Genomic DNA, 15,076 nt, shown 5'->3' with positions numbered 1-15,076 from the left:
GGCTAAATTCAATGTCTTTTAATTTATGGACGAATTTTCCGGTTATAATCAGATTAAAATGGCACCCGAGGATATGGAGAAGACAACATTTATCACACCTTGGGGAACATTCTGTTATCGAGTGATGCCATTCGGTTTGAAGAACGCCGGAGCCACGCATCAACGTGCTATGACTACCTTGTTTCATGATATGATGCACAAGGAGATCGAGGTGTATGTTGATGATATGATTGCAAAGTCGAAAACGGAAGTTGAACATGTAGAGCACTTGTTGAAGCTTTTCCAGCGTCTGAGAAAGTACAAACTCCGCTTGAACCCGAACAAGTGTACATTTGGAGTCCGTTCCGGCAAGTTATTGGGCTTTATTGTCAGCGAGAGAGGTATTGAAGTCGATCCTGCCAAGGTCAAAGCAATACAAGAGATGGTTGCGCCCAAAACTGAGAAGCAAGTCCGAGGTTTTCTTGGCCGCTTGAATTACATTTCGAGATTTATATCCCACATGACAGCCACATGTGCACCTATATTCAAGCTCCTTCGGAAAGATCAGCGTCATGATTGGACCGAGGATTGCCAAAAGGCCTTTCACAGTATCAAAGAGTATTTGTTTGAGCCTCCGATTCTGTCTCTGCCTGTTGAAGGGAGACCGTTAATTATGTACTTGACCGTGCTTGATGACTTCATGGGTTGTGTTCTTGGTAAGCAAGATGAATCAGGGAAGAAGACATGTGTTCTCGGTACTCAATGCTTGAGAAGACATGTTGTGCTTTGGCTTGGGTTGCTAAGCGTTTACGCCAGTATATGTTGAATCATACAACTTGGTTTATATCCAAAATGGATCCGATCAAGTATATCTTTGAGAAGCCTGCTTTAACTGAGAGAATTGCCCGTTGGTAGAGGTTGTTATCCGAGTATGATATTGAGTATCGAGCTCAAAAATCTATTAAAGGTAGTATCTTGGCTGACCATTTGGTGCATCAACCAATTGAAGATCATCAGTTCGTGCAATATGACTTCCCTGATGAGGAGATTCTGTATTTGAAGATGAAAACTTGTGATGAGCCTACGCTCGATGAAGGGCCAGAACCTGGTTCGCGATGGGGTATGATGTTCGATGGTGCTGTCAATCAGTATGGAAATGGTATTGGGGCAGTGTTTATTACTCCTCAAGGCACACATTTTCCTTTTACAGTGAGGCTAACTTTCAAATGCACGAATAATATGGTGTAGTATGAGGCTTGTATTATGGGTTTGGAAGAATGTATTGATCTTAGGATCAAACATCTTGATGTTTATGGCGATTCAGCCCTCATTGTTAATCAAATTAAGGGTGAATGGGAGACGAATCAGCCTGGCCTCATCCCATATAGAGATTATGCGAGGAGTATTTCAACTTTCTTTACTAAAGTTGACTTTCATCATATTCCTCGAGATGAGAATCAGATGGCGGATGCTTTTGCTATGCTTGCTTCAATGATTGTTGTCAATTATTGGAATGAAGTCCCCAATATTACCGTGATGCGCTTGGATAGACCAGCTCACGTGTTTGCAGTTGAGGAGGTGAAAGTTGATAAGTTGTGGTATAATGATATCAAGTGTTTTCTTTAAAGTCAGACTTACCCGTCTGGGGCATCTGTTAAAGATAATAAGACTTTGAGGAGATTATCTGGCAGTTTCTACCTTAATGGTGATGTGCTTTACAAGAGGAATTTTGACATGGTTCTGCTCAGATGCATGGATAGACACGAAGCAGATTTGTTGATGACTGAAGTCCGTGAAGGTTCATTTGGTACTCATTCCAATGGACACGCTATGGCTAAGAAGATGTTGAGAGCAGGCTACTATTGGTTGACAATGGAGTTTGACTGCTGCAAATTTGTGAAGAGATGCCACAAGTGTCAGATTTATGCAGACAAGATTCATGTTCCCCCGACACTTCTGAATGTTATTTCCTCACCATGGCCTTTCTCCGTGTGGGGAATTGACATGATTGGTATGATTGAACCTAAGGCGTCGAACAATCACCGTTTTATTCTCGTAGCCATTGATTACTTCACCAAGTGGGTTGAAGCGGCATCGTATGCAAATGTGACTAGGCAGGTGGTTGTGAGGTTTATCAAGAACCAACTCATATGCCGATATGGTGTGCCAGACAAGATCATTACTGATAATGGATCTAACTTGAACAATAAAATGATGAAATAGCTGTGTAGTGAGTTCAAGATTGCACATCATAATTCTTCTCCCTATAGACCCAAGATGAATGGGGCTGTTGAAGCTGCTAACAAGAACATCAAGAAGATTATTCAGGAGATGGTTGTTACGTACAAAGATTGGCATGAGATGCTTCCATTTGCTTTGCATGGCTATCGTACATTTGTCCGCACTTCAACAGGGGAAACCCCTTTTTCCCTTGTATATGGCATGGAGGTTGTGTTCCCCGTAGAGGTCGAGATCCCATCAATGAGAGTCTTGATGGAAGCCAAGTTGACTGAGGCTGAATGGGTTCAGAGTCGTTATGACCAACTGAATTTGATTGAAGAGAAGAGACTAACTGCCATGTGCCATGGTCAATTATATCAGCAAAGGATGAAGAAAGCCTTTGATAAGAAGGTTAAGCCTCGTGTGTTCCGAGAAGGTGACCTCGTGCTCAAGAAAGTCTTGTCTTTCGCGCCCGATTCCAGGGGCAAGTGGACTCCAAACTATGAAGGTCCATACGTTGTTAAGAGAGCCTTTTCAGGCGGTGCTTTGTTGCTCACAACTATGGATGGGGAGGATTTCACTCGTCTTGTGAATTCAGATGCAGTCAAGAAATACTTCGCCTAAAAATAAAAACAGAATAGCTCGCTAAGTTGAAAACCCGAAAGGGCAGCTTAGGCAAAAATGAGTGTCTCGGTGGATTGAAAACCCGAAAGGGCGGTCGAGGAAAAAGTTAGAGACATGAAAAAGAATGATGATATATCCCGCTAGATTGAGTACCTCACCCTGGGGCAATCTAGGAAAAAATTAGGAATTTGGAAAGTAATTACATCCAGACAAGACTTTGTTCTACAACTGTCATCTGTCAAAGATTCTCGCTCAGTCATTATCAACTTAAGCTTCGAATACAGTGGATTCAGAGTTGGTGGAGAAACGGTCATTATGTTAAAAGGAGCCTTTTTCCATGTAAATCACCAGTTTCAAATTTGTAAAGATCCATGGAGTCTCGCCATTTGCGGATTACCATTCTCTTAAATAAATTCGAGCCTTTATCCAATTCTTTGCACTCTTATTTGTTTCTGTTTAACAAATGTTTGCATGTTTTTAATTGATGGATATCATTGTTTTAAACAAATAAAGTTTTCATAAATAAATTGTTTTTAAACAAAGTGAATATTCACAATGACTGAAAGGATGAGTGGAATGTCCTCAGTGCTTTCCCAAGGATAGTATCATCACCCAAAGGGTAAGACATTTGTTCATATTCTGGAATTTTTATATCCTCTTCATCAGCTTTCAAGTTGTCTCCCCAGCGAGCGCAGAAAGATTGATACATCATCAGCTTCCCACAGAGTCTGATATGAGAAGTTCTCTTTGATGGCAGTGGATTGATCTATCTTATTGGATTGCTTTTCCCTAGCAGAATTTTTGGATGTTCATCCAACGCATTCCCGGATAGTTTGTTTGTGCATACATGCTTATTTCCCCCCGTGGAGTCTTAGCAATCCATGATTGGTTGTATGGTTGAGCTGTGGATGATCCCTTCTGTTCCAGTTCTTGCCTTGATCTTTTAGAGACGTGTATCCATCTATATCAGGCACTAGCATTTGTGTTTTATCAATTATATGGTTGTCATCCCTTGTGTGGATTGACCTAAAATCCCTTATAAATTGGTAAAAGTTGATATGCTTTGAGTGGAGAGTATTCCTTATCTCATTATCCTGACTGTTTACTCATGAGGAAGATCGTCTTTCCCCAGCCAGAGTAGGAATCTCCAGGAGAGTGAGCATGTGATAATTGTTTCCCCAGTGAAGTCACCAGTTGATGGAGGGCTTATTTTCCCTTTTCATTTCATTTTGAAAAGAAGTATCCCCGGTATGTCACTTATGGATGATGGATTCATTTCCAATTTCTCCAGCCAGGGAAGTTCCCTCGAGAGCATTTGCAGCTTGTCCCCGGTAGGGTTGCCAGATCAGAGTTTGAGGTTTGCATCTCCTCCGATTCTGAAGATTTCTTCTAGCATTATGAGTTGATGGTGAAGATGTTTATTTCATTCCCCAGTGGAGCAAAATGCTATTTATTCCCTTTTGCAGAGTTTCCTCTTCGGCAGATAGAAGGGAGTGTTTTAATTGGTGTACATCTAATTGGTGGTTGTTCCCCATAGAGTTTTACATCATTCCTTGATAAGCTTCCCCAGTAGAGTTCCTTCTTCGGTGAATCTTATTGTTTTAACCACCTGTCCCCGAGAGAGTTGATGGAAACTCCCTGGCAGATCTTCTACATCTTCCTTTTGTCAGGATTGTTTGCCTCTGGAAGATTTCCCTTGTGCAGAGTGTTGGTTCCTGTAGTTGGAAGCTTGGACTTTGCTTATCCCCAACTGTGGTCGAAGTCCTCCCTTGATCCAGAGATATTTCCCCATCAAAATTGAGTTCTCTATTTGATTATCTTCCTTCGCTACTCCTGAATACATCTTCTTTGTATTCTCAACAAGTGTAGCTTTGGGATAGGGTTTGATATCCCTGATGATTTATTTTCATCCTTCTCGGGTTGTTCCCAAGCTGAGTAGGCTTCACCCTTATTGTCGAGATGTTTGCCGAGTGTCTGTTCGGGATTCTTGGACTTGTTTGTGTTAGATATGTCTATTTGTCAGCATTAATCATACACAAATCATGCATATACATGCATAATCATAACATTCAGATATTCATGATTGCATTTTTTGCCATATATATTTGCTTGTTATCTCCTGCTATTGGTGAAAAAAAATTCCCCAAGCAGATGTTTGTGTTTGATCTCTCCATATAGAGTCAGCCCCATAGGTAGAAAGTGTCTATCTTTCCTTCTTTATTCCCCACCGAGTTATGTCCTCGTGGATGATTATTGTTTCAGTTTCCTCCCCAGTTGTGTACCAGGATGGAATTACTCCCCTGAGTTATATCCTCATCGGGTTGAGTCATGTTTAATTATGTCTTTCTAGTTTGTTCATAGATTGACTTCCTTTCTTGTTATCCCCCGCAGTTCCCTGTGGTTTAGTTGCTCAATTGCTCAGTAACCAGTAATTGTTCATCCTTTCCCCAACGGACTTTGTGGCCTTCTACCCAATAACCGGTAGTTATAAGTCCTATTTTTGTGGTTTTCTACCCAGTAACCGGTAGATGTAATCCCCTCTTTGTTGGTTATCTTTACCCAGTAACCGGTATTGATATTCCTTTGTTTTGAGTATCTCACCCAATAACCGGTGATATATCTCTTGGATAATTGCTTTTGTCAGGCAATTTATCCCTGGCGAGTCATCTTTCATTTACCCTTGTTTGGTAATGATTGTTTCTCCTTTTGATTAGTCATCATTTTATACCCAGTAACCGGTATCACGATGTCCTTTCTTTTCGGTCGATTTATCCTTTATTAACCCAGTAACCGGTTGTGGATAATCTTCCATGCGAGTATGTTATCTATGTTATGACGGTAATAGATAATATATCTCATGCGCTCTTCAATCGAAGTCTTTTTCTTCCCCAATCGAGTAAGATTCGTATTTCCTTATAGAATCGAATGTCTATCCTGTAAGTCAAGTTTTCTTTTTCAGCCCTCATTTCGGATGATGAGTGTCTTGGATATGTTCCCAATTCACACCTGGTTGGTCACCTATTATATACCCAGTAACCGGTATCCCTGACGTTCCTTCCTTCTGCTCCCTATTATGACTCTTTGTCCCCTGTGGAGTCAGATTTTCCTGAGTTGAGATGTGCCTTTTGGGTCCTCCTCAGATGTTTCGGATGATTGATTTCTCTCACCCTTATACCGGTCTTAGATATTCTTTCTCCCTGAGCGTGTTATCCTCTCACCTAGTAACCGGTGTTTTGATGACATGTCTCTCTTTGAGTTTATTACCCAGTAACCGATAATATCTCGTCTTTTCTTCTTCAATTGAGTCCTTTATGGACATCCCCGTCTGAGTCCGGATTTTATCTGATGTTTCCTTTATGGATAGTTTGGTTGTATTGGCATATTCCCCAATACATGCATCTTTGCGTCTGCTCTAGCCTTTCCATCGATTTATTTTCGTAGAATCCCTTCGTGTCTCCCAACAAGTTTTCAAGTCGTGACCTGCTCACGCAGTTTTACCTGATTTCCCCCCGGAGTCTCTGTCTCCCTAGTGAGTGTGTTATTCCTATGGATTTTCAGTTTCTCCCAATTCCTTTTCCTTTGTGGCAATTATTCACCATGAAGATTTTATTTTGCATGCATACATTTGCATCATGAGGTCTCTTAAGGACCAAAATTCGTCTCTTTGTTATTATTTAAGCCCATTCTATCTCGTCGAGACGAAGATTTTAACCTTCATATCTCCGACTAGAATGACCTGAAATAGGGGCATCTGTAAGACCCGAATTTTGACCCTAAGATCCCTCATGGCATCATGTTATTGCACAAGTGCATTGCCTCAAGGATCATAGCATGTTTGGCTCCTTAACCCTAGGGGTGGGACTTGTTTGAGTGTTTTGAGATCACCAAGCATGCTTGTGTTGTATGTTATTTATTTTCTTATTTGATTACTAACCAAAAGCACAAAAATATGTCACTAACTCTTTTTGTTTTGAAGCTCAAGTGATCATGTGCTCCAATGCTCCTAGGAGGCTCCTAAGCCAAATGAAATGACTAGATGAAGATGATAAAAAGCATGAAAATGGTCCACAAAGCTCCTAATCATCATATATGTCTCCCAAGTATCTAAATTTTCCAATTTGATCAAGATAACCCAAAGGGCTTGAAGATTTTTTCCCAAGGAAACCCTAATTTCACTATGCTTTGACTGTGCCTTGCCCATGAAGCAATCTCAAACTCTGATCAAATTTAATCAAGGGAAGTTCTTTCATTCATTATTTTATGCATATGTGAGCCTATTTGAGAATCCTCAATCATTTATTCATCAAGATTGGAAGTTTGGCCTTGAAAAGTTGACCAGTCAAGTCATCTGACTAAGTTGAGCACCATTGAGATATAACTTTTGATGTGTTTGTCAAATGAAGATGACCCCAAGAGAAAACCTGTTCTTAAGAACTCTATGAACAACTTTCATGTTCATCACAAATTCATTTGAAACTTGGAAGGTGATCAATCATTTCAAAACATTATAGGTCTTTTGACTGAAACCCTAATTTTGGGTCAACTTACCAAGGGCATAACTTCCTTAATTTTTATGATTTTGAGGTGAGACCAAATGCATTGGAAAGCTTGAGATGTCTATTTAAATGTTATGTTGTAAAAAAATTCATAATCATAAAATAAATACATGTAATAATGCAAAACATTATAGGTCATCTTGGACTTAATTCATTGAATTTGAAAAAATACCCAACTTCAAATGCCCATAACGTTTTCATAGAAAATCCAAATTATGACAAATTTGAGTCTAGAATGATTATATTGAAAGGCTCTACAACTTTGACGTTGTAGGTTTTTCCATTTATACCTTGTATCATGAGAACAGAGGGGTTTGATTAAGCTTGCTTTTGGTGAAATGTTTTAAAGTAACTTGAATATGTTTTGTACTTGAATTTTCACAGCCAGTTTTCATCAATTTACACATGCCAAATGAATTTTTCCCCAACATGAATTTTATTCCTTATTTCAAGGGCTTTCCAACCATTACTCACATTACTCTTTTGGATGTACCATTTGTGAGTTTCGAATTCATTTCGACTTATGTGCATTTTGGTATTTTATGATGAAACTTGAATTGCAAGCATGCTTCAGTCCAGTGTGCACGTACAAATCCTTTTCATGTGAACTCAGCAAGCTTTTGCATTCATCATTAGGCCTTCCACACGCCTACATAGGCCCATGCATCCCAATTGAAATTTCCATGCACATGAAAGAAGCGTGGGATTCAGCCACATTCAGTTATAAATAGAGGCGCCTTGAGCTTCATTCATCAACCTTTTGGAGATTTGAATTGCTGCAGCACTGAAACCATAGCCATTACTAAAGGAATCACCCAAAATATTTCACACTTTCGAGCTTGAAATTCAGCACCATTAGCAGAGTTTTAAAGTCTGATTCCTTAGCCTTTCACTTCCATTACACTCAAGGATCAAAGAGGAGCAAGGATCTTGAAGGATTCGTGGCCAGAAGCACTTCAATTCAAAGGTTATTTCTCAAACTTTTTGGATCTAGAACTCTTATTTCAATGTAGCATTCTTGTGTTTCTGTGGTTTTCGGAAGTCCTCACACTTGAGGCAAGCTTATGATGCTTTCAATTTTCCATTTCATGAACTTTCAGTTGGAACACCATGATCTTCTCCTTCACATTTCTCTCAATATAGAAAGAGTGAGGAAGATCCATGGATACAGTGATTATCTCCATCACACGAGCTTCATTTCCACGGCCTTGTTTTTAATTTTCTTTAAAGTTCATTTTCATGCAACTGGTGGCCGGAATTTGTTGTCTGGCCGGAGAAGATGTTAGTTTCCACCACCACCACCACATGTGCATCCTCCTGGCCCTTGGATTTGGTTTCCACGTTTTAATCTTGTTCATTCATTGTGTTTACTTATTTTAATACATGTTGTTGCACGTTTGGCTCAAGCACACCGTGTTCCCTATGATCTGGACCATCCCTTGATGCCACGTCAATTAATGAGTTGCATCACGTGGCTGTGGTTTTTCCATTTTTTCTATTTTCTTTTATTTTCAGTTAATTCATTTGATTTTCAAAAATTCATTAAAAAATTCATTTGAAGTCATAAAAATATGAGACCAACTCCAAGAAAAAATTTGAAAAATCTAGTTTGATATTTTGATTTTTAATTATTTTTGTGACTTCATTTTAAAATACTTTCTGGCTTTTAAAAAAATCCAGTAATATTTTCATAGCATCTATGGATCATGATAAGCCAATGAAAAAGAGTCTCAACAATTTCTTGTTTGTTTTGAGATTATTTGAGATTTTAATTCATATTGTGGTATTTTCTATTGTTTTTAATTGATTTTAATTACTTTCTAGTTTCAAAAATTTGTGAGAAAATTAGTCAAAGCTTGTTTGACTATGTTGGACCTATGAGAATTTAATTGGACTTGTTGAAGTTGACTTGAATTGAATTTGAGGTTTGACCTTATTTGTTTATTTTTTATTGCATTTTATTTTAATTCAAAAAATACCAAAAAAAATACCATTGAATCTTTGACTTGTTATCTTCATTTCTCTTTTGTTTGGTGTTGGTTGATGTTGATGTTGATTCACATTTGATCAATTGGATTTCGTTATGGTCTTCTTTTTCCCTCCCTTTAATCTTCATCCCCTTCTTTCCATCAATGGCCAATGAGTTAAAGTCTTATGGTTGGTCTTGACAAATGAGAAGTTTAACCTTCTTTGATCCAAACCAAACTCAACTTGATCCATGATCAAGTGAGTTGTTTTGTGTCCAAGATAGGTTGCTTCTTGGTCAAGCAAATAACTAAAAGTCAATACAAGGCCTTTCCCCTTTTATTTTGACATGGCAAGTTTATGGAGCTTGGCTTACTAGTCATGATCTCTAACTTGTGTTCTTTGCCTATATTTTTATTGACCGGCCTCAGATAGGTGTCACTACTACATTAGTCCACTTACGATTGCTTAACATAGCGTTACATTGTCTTATGACAAGCTAACATAACCTTACTCACTACTAACTTTAATTTGAGCATTTAATTCCTTTCCATTTACTTTTAATGTCATTTATTTCTTGCTCATTATTCATATTGATTTTCACTTTGCTCACTTGAGCACATATTTTATGTTTATGTAATTTTTCTTTTGCTCATTTGAGCCCATTATTGTATATAAATATATTGTTATCTTGTGGTTGCTTTGTGTTTGTTTTATGTGAACCAAATGCAAAAGGAGAAAGGACTTAGAATTAGGACTTACCTATGCTTAAAGGAGTTCAAGAGCAACTAGGCATCATGCCTTTAGAATGCAAAACTTGTTGAATAGCAACTAGGCCTCATGCCTTTAGAATTCTAAAATTTCAAAGTTGATCTCAAAGGACTCCTTCTCCAAACTTATTCTTTGTCCATTCCCTTTATTGTAATGTGAACTTTTTGATGTTTGCTTTTGTGTGATAGGGATCCCACCTTGAGATTGTAAAAAGAGGACCATTGTCATGAGTAGCCAAGTTAAGAGCCAAGCCAAATGGAGATCCTAGGAGCTTGAATTCAAATTGTTTGATTGCTTATTTGTGTGCTAAGTCCAAAGGAAATGAGCATCTTGAGTCGTCTCTATGACTCCAAGAAATGGAACTCCAAGGGTTTATCTTTCCCCCTCTTATCTTTATATGCTTTAGGAATATCCCTTCTCTTCTTCTCCCCACTCTAACCAAGCCAAAAATCTATTTCTTCAAACTTTGACTTTGTTTCAAATTAGAAACCTAGGCCTTAAGCCTTTGACTTTTCAAAACTCTTTTCATAAACACTCATTGTGAATAAACTTTAATCCAACTTTGACTTCATTTTTGTAAATAACTTTAACTTGTAAATATAACTCATTTTAAGTTGTTTTGTGGTTCAATGGCCACTTGTTAAAACCTTTCAAAAACATTAGTCATAGGTTTGAGTTATCATAATGGTTGATGTAAATCTCACCTAATCCTTAGTGGTTGGATTATAAGTCTTTCATGCTTATTATAGGGTTAACCCCTCCCTAGCATGTTGAAGCCTTCCTCACATGGTGGATTGTTGGTTTAGGTTGAGTCTTCTCCCTTTGATAACAAAAGACCTTAAGGCTTTTGATCAATCAATTCACCAATCTTTTGAGATTTTTACCCCGAACTACGAGGTTTTGATCCTACCTTTGTGATGGTACGTAGGAAATGGGTTCATCCATTCAAACAACAAATTTGTAAATATAATCTATTCTCTTCTCATCCCCCTCAATCCTTTGTGCAAATCTTTTCACAAATACCAACCTACAACACATATTTGCAAAAAGAGGTTCCCTTAGAGTACTAAGGATGTTTTGGGTGCGTAAAACCTTCCCATTTCATAACCAACCCCCTTACCCAGATCTCTGACATTTTTATTAGTTTTTGATTTGAAAAATTTCTTACTTGGCTTTTGTTCGCTTTTTAGCCTTTCCCTTGGAAAAATAAAAGTGTGGTGGAGACTCGAGTTGTATGTTGACTTTTGGTTTAGTCAATAAAACTAAAGGTAACAAAAACCCCGCTCCAGCTGCGCATGACTTAAACAGGCTGATATCATTTGGCATGGATCCAACTTCTAACAACAATGCACAATTGCCTTGAAATCCAATCCATCTTCAAAGCATCTGAACTTCAAATTTGGACTATCAACTATCATTTCATGGGCCTATGCGCGCCCATGCATCATCCATCATCATTTTGCCAAAATTGGAAAGTGAGAAGAGTATGAAAATATCACATGGATTTGGCTATATATACAGCTGCATTTACTCAGAAACGACACACACATCGCGCCAGCTTTGAATCCCCATTGAAAACCCTTCACTCTAAGAGGATAACCCTGATAAATTCATTAGAATTTGAGCTTGAATCTCCAATGTTTTGGAATTCAATTCTCCAGGAGTCCATTGCTTCTAAACCTTTCCATTCCTCTCCTGCAAGCAATTGAAGTGAAGCCAAGCACAATTCATATCAAGATCTAGCAAGCTCAGACTTCCATTGAAGGTAATCTGTAGAAATTTTAAACTCTTCGATTCTCTTAAATTGTTGCTCAATTCCATTGATTCTTGAGTTGTCTGAAGTCCTACCAATGTAGGCAAGAAGATTGAGTTGCTTTGAGGCCAAATCAAAGCAACTCAGATCATGAACCTCATTTTTCAATTCCACATATCTCTTAATATATTTGAAATTGGATGAATTGGAGGTGATATTCGTGCTCAGTGACGTTTTTTCTTTAAGATCATGTCCCTGTTTATTATTTTGGTGATGGTTCATCTTAACCAGACCGGTGGGGCTCACCGGGGAAGATGACCAGAGCTCTGGCTCCGGCGATGAGGTGTCTCACCTCTGAACCACTTGATCCAAGTCCCACGTTATAATCTGGAGCGTTGATGTTGATTACTTCATTTCCCATGCGGTTGACTAGGACATTGGCGGAACGCGCGTTTTGGATCATCAGATCTGCCACCTCAATTAATGAGGGAGATCTGATGGCCCACGTAATTTAGCATTTTCTGAATTTTAGTTTAATTGCATTTTATTCAATAATTCATATTAAATTCAATATTGATCCAAAAAATATGGGTCTTTCACCAAAAAAAATCAAATATTTTTCTCTTTTCTATTCTGAATGAAAATTATTTTTTGGACCATTATTAATATTTTTCATCAATTAATTGATTTTGCATTTGTTTTTAATTGTTTAAAAATATTTTTAAGTGTCCAAAATTTATGAAATTTTTTCTCCAAGGTCCTTTGACCTTGTTTGACCTATGATAAATCTCATGGCCATTTATTTGGTGTTTTGATGAGATTTTAGGATTTGGACAAAACATATTTAAATTTAATGCTTTATTTTACTATTTTTAATTGAATAAATGCCATTTTAATTGTGTTGGCCATTTGGATTGACTTAATTGAGTTTCTTATTTGTTGTTGGGCCTTGGTCAAGGTTGATTTGACTTTGTCAAGTTAATATTATTGGATTTAGGGGATTGATGGAATGTAGATTCCATCTCCCAAAATGAATGAATAATATTAATTTGGTAAAAGTCCTCCTTTGACCAATTTGTGATCTAATTCATCCCTTTCCCTCTTCATCTAATTCCCCTTCTTCATCATTCACTTTCAATTGGCCAATGACATCTCAAAGTCCTAATGCTAGTTGATTGAAATATTAACATGAGTATGGATGAGATTAGGCCACACCTTTTGCATATTTTTTTGTGTGTGGTATGTTTAATGAGCATAGTTCATAATACTATGTCTCCAACATGCATTAACACCAAAAGTTTATTGCTCGGCCTAAAGTAGTTGTGACTTCTATATAAGTCCAATTACGATTGCTTAACATAGCGCTAAATTTGTGACACAAAAGGCATAAGCATTCTAGTTAGTGAGATTTTCAGTCTCCCCTCTTCCATGGTATTGTGTGGAAACTTGGCCTTCTTTCCTTCCTTTAGAAGATGTTTTGGTTCAAAGATACATGCTTGTGGCAAGTGGGTTGAGTGTTCTCCAAAGAATGTCTTGAGATCAAAAGAAGCAAAACAAAACTAACTACTAACTTACTAACCATTAGCTTTTAATTTCAAGTCTTTACTTTAATGCAATCTTACTTTTAGCACTTTATATCATTTGACATTATACATATCATTCTAATTGTTTATGTTAATGTAATTTTTTCTTTGTCCATTTGGACCATATTGCGTGATATTATTTTGTTTGTGTATACTTTGTATGCATGTTTGGTCTTTGACCATTAATGTACATAATAATAACAAAAACCCTAAAAGACTTTTGAGTGGACTGTTGGTTTGATCTTGCCCAATTGGACTTAGAATTTAGGCAACATTACTTTGATAATGGACTTGGCCAATGCCAATTTATTGAAGAACCAAGTACTTGAAATTTGGAAATTCATTTGATACATCATTCAAAATCTCTCTAGTTCATCTGCAACATTGATCATTATTAATTTGTCATGTTGAACGTGTGACTTGTGGAGTTCATCTACTACATAGGCTATTTTTAAAGAAGATCATGAAGTGGACAAGCTTGGATAAGGCCATCTTTATTTGATGCCTTTGCTCTTCAAGATTGATATAATTGTGCATTTGTGTGTTGCTTGATCCTAAAAAGTCCAAGGGAATTCTGGGTTTCTATTGACATACTTGTCTATTGGATTGCTCCCATTTGGTTAGATCTTTTCAACTTTAAACTTTTAAATTTTTGTTCATAGGGTAGTATCTTCATCTTCTCCCCATTTCTTTAATTTCAAAATCTCTCCCTCCATTTTTAAAACATTCTTTGTGTGAACTTCTTTTGTTCTAAACTTAGACCACTTTTGCAAAAGGTAGAAACTTTGGTCGTATGCCATTGCATTTTTCAAACTTATTTTCTTAAATCAAACTTGTAAAAAAATTTAACCATACTTGAGTTAAACTTTGAAAAATCCAAAAAGAACTAACTCATTCAAACCATTTTTAGGCCTTTGTGCCTTTCAAACTTAAATTTTGTTAAAACCAACACACTCATTTTGAAATTTATAGTACGAACTACGAGGTTTTGATCCCTCATTTATATGTTGGTACGTAGGCACAAGTCCAAAGGTCTTGTCAAACACAAAAATATAATTAATGAATTCTTTTCTCATCCCCCCATTCTCTTTGTTTGTAAACATCGCTTTGTACAAAATACATATGCACACAAAAAGGGCTCCCTAGGAGTACCTAGGACACTTTGGGTGCTAACACCTTCCCTCTGTGTAACCAACCCCCTTACCTGTGATCTCTGATTTTTATTAGTTTTTATTTGAAAACTTCTTAATAATTGGGTTTTGTTCGTACTTTTTCCCTTTTCCCTTGGAAACAATAAAAGCGCGGTGGCAACTCTTGTTAATTGATCTCTAGCTTGTCAATAGCTTGATGATCATGAATTTCCCGCTATAGTGATCATTTGAGTTGTTGTGACTTATTATCATCCTTTTGGTGATAATGAGTTTTGTTGTTTGATAGTACCTTCATCCTTTTGGTGATGGTGACTGTTGACTTATTATCATCCTTTTGGTGATAACAAGTTTCGTTATTGGTCGTACCTTCATCCTTTTGGTGATGGTGACCATTGAAGTTATTAACTTATTATCATCCTTTTGGTGATAACAAGTTTTTGTGTTTGATCTTACCTTCATCCTTTTGGTGACGGT

Source organism: Lathyrus oleraceus, chromosome 6 (assembly GCF_024323335.1).
Source record: "Lathyrus oleraceus cultivar Zhongwan6 chromosome 6, CAAS_Psat_ZW6_1.0, whole genome shotgun sequence".
Taxonomy (NCBI): Eukaryota; Viridiplantae; Streptophyta; class Magnoliopsida; order Fabales; family Fabaceae; genus Lathyrus; species Lathyrus oleraceus.
Note: the sequence above shows the minus strand (reverse complement) of the source record.